The sequence below is a fragment of the Arachis stenosperma genome, chromosome 3, assembly GCF_014773155.1.
Source record: "Arachis stenosperma cultivar V10309 chromosome 3, arast.V10309.gnm1.PFL2, whole genome shotgun sequence".
NCBI classification, from domain to species: domain Eukaryota; kingdom Viridiplantae; phylum Streptophyta; class Magnoliopsida; order Fabales; family Fabaceae; genus Arachis; species Arachis stenosperma.
The window spans coordinates 9138310-9141249 of record NC_080379.1 but is presented as its reverse complement, the minus strand read 5'-3'; positions in this window follow the sequence as shown (position 1 = coordinate 9141249).

The following is a 2940-nucleotide window of genomic DNA, read 5'->3' as shown; positions in this document are numbered from 1 at the left end:
AGGAATAAAACCCTTGTATTTTATTCTCATCTCCGTCACATTCCTCTACTCTTGGCATATATATATATAATATGAGATTTGTTACTGACTTTAAATTTGAATCTCAATTCAAATTTAAATCATATCTTAAAATTCTAAATCTGAATCCTTCAAACTTATGAATCATATCATAACTCAATTTGAAACAGAATCAATTAGGATCTCATCCAAATTTAGAATTCAAATTTAAAAATATAATAACTAGTTATTCTCAAATCTCATTTATTATTCTCAATTATCATACTATTATTATATTCTTGGTGCTAACAAAGAATATAATAATATTCCATTTTGAATTAATATAATTATTTATTTGATCAAATCAAAATAATAATTAAATAATTCTACAACAAATATTAGAACACTCATTTGTGTGTGACCCATCGGTTCAATACTAAGTCGGTAGTAAATTAGTCATACTAAAATTACTAATCAAGGTTGGCGTCTAGCAACACTCCTCAATGACCCGATAGTATGAAGTAATATATTTTTACTAAGAACCAAGAACAAAGTATAATTCCTTCCATCTTTCCAGCTTTTGATTAAACCTTAGATTATGGTTTAATTGTCAAACTCTAACTTGTTACCATTATTATAATGAACTGTGAATGACTTAAAAAACTCATTTCTTTATTCATTCAATCCCCTGGCCAAGGTTTTATTCATCTCGGTCATTATAATCATAGAGCTCAAACTCTTTACCAAGAATTGACGGATTCCTTATTGACTAATCATTAATTCTACAAGTATTTAAATCATACCCAATATCCATTCAACTAGCACCCTATAGTATTAGCTGTCCGGAATCAAGGTATAATAAATACATTGTTAATTACTATGACAGTCGCAGGTTAAAGGAAACTCTATTACTATATTCATCTTGAGAATATCCTATTAAGAAATATACGGTAATTAGGGGTGGAAATAGGCCAGGCCAGGCGAGACTTTGCTCTTAACAGGCCTGGCCTGTCATACAGTTGATTGGCCTGAGCCTGGCCTACAGCCTGTTATAGGCTCTTTATAAAGTATTAGGCCTGACCTGTTATTCAGCCTGGCCTGACCTGAAGCCTGTTAAAAGGCCTGATAATTTTTTTTACAAAAATAAAAATATTATTTAAAATTTATTTTTTAATAAAAATAGTTATATGTAATATGTCATATATTTAATATTTATAAAAAATTTTAAACTTTTAACATATATTTTATTTATATATTTAATTATATTTTAACAGACCCAGACAGGCCTGACAGGCCTATAAGGCTAATTAGTAAGCCTGGGCCTGGCTTATTAATGTATTAAGGCTTTTAAAAGAGTCTGGGCCTGTGCCTATTTTATAACAGGCCAGGCCAGGCCAAACACAGGCCAGGCTGCAGGCCCCTGACAGGCCGCCTGGCCTTTTTTCACCCCTAGCGGTAATTATAACCATTAGGAATTCTCAAAGTAAGTCAGTTCAATGGTTATATCTATATATATCTCTATATGCACCATCTATATATATAATTTAATAAATGAGATCTATTAATCTTCATCCAATGAAGACCATTATATATATATATATATATATATATATATATATATATATATATATATATATATATATATGATCTTTTCGGATTATTAATGTCCTTTTTAATAATCCTATGATCAAGAACAATTTAGATTAAATTATAAAAGATTTATCTCTCAATATTATGATCACTATCACAATGATAAATCTCTAAATTTAATCAAGGATCTTATTATATTAATATTTTAATATAATAACATAACAAATTATTTGACACATAATTGATTGGATTGTGGTCATACTATTTATTCCCAACATTCTCCACCCGTAGCAAGCGGTGACGGAACTCAACCATTGCACCTTACCCGGAGTCTCGAACTCTTATCCGAGCAAGTATATCGTCTAAAATTTGGACTTTGCCACCCTTTAAGGATCCCAAACACCAAACCAAATACCTCTCAATCATTCAAATCATTCGTAGTATCAAATTATTTCAAAATCAAATCAATTCCAATATTAAATCTTTTTTTTTCAAAACCAACCAACTCTAACATCAAATCGTTTATAAATTCAAACCACACATTTCTCTATCAGTCCATTCAATTCAATTTTACAAACCTACCATCAACCCTCAACACATCAACCGTCATCATTAATTTATACTCATCTGAATAATAATCCAACTCATACAAATTCATTCATCCTTTATACAGACATCATATATCATATACACAATTCATCAATAATTCATTCAATTTATTCCTATCTTAAGGTCTTCTAGTCTAAATTTTCACGTGACATTAAATATTAACTACGAGAAACCAAAATTATACCTTGGCCGATTCCTCTCTAAGTTCGGAACACCTCAAAAACCTCTCATTTCACAAGCTCCAAGCCTCCAAACGTCAATTCCTCAAGCCTAATTACCCGAATTTCGTTCCAAACTGCCTAATTGAACTCCAAATCAACCATAATACAATCTATTTCACACAATATCACTATAATTATTATAGAGTTCACTAATTTAATGATTCACAAAGGTTTAACAGTTTCTTTCCTTACCCAAGGATCAATTGGACAAAACCCAATGATTATCCGCTGCTAGAGTTCACGTAAACCATCAAAATCATTTAATTTTTCAATACCCAAACTCTAAAATCACGAAATTGAGGAGCAGGGGCAGAACTAGATGAAATATTAGAGGGAGTCCAAAAATATTTATACAATAAAATAAGACTAAAATAAAATTTTAAAAGGGGACTAAACTGAAATTTACATATAATTTATATGAAAAATTAAAATTAGGGGGCCATTGCCCCTCCTTTCTTATTATGTGGCTCTACCATTGTTGAGGAGAGAAAGAATTGGACGAGAAATGCTAATTTTTTACCGA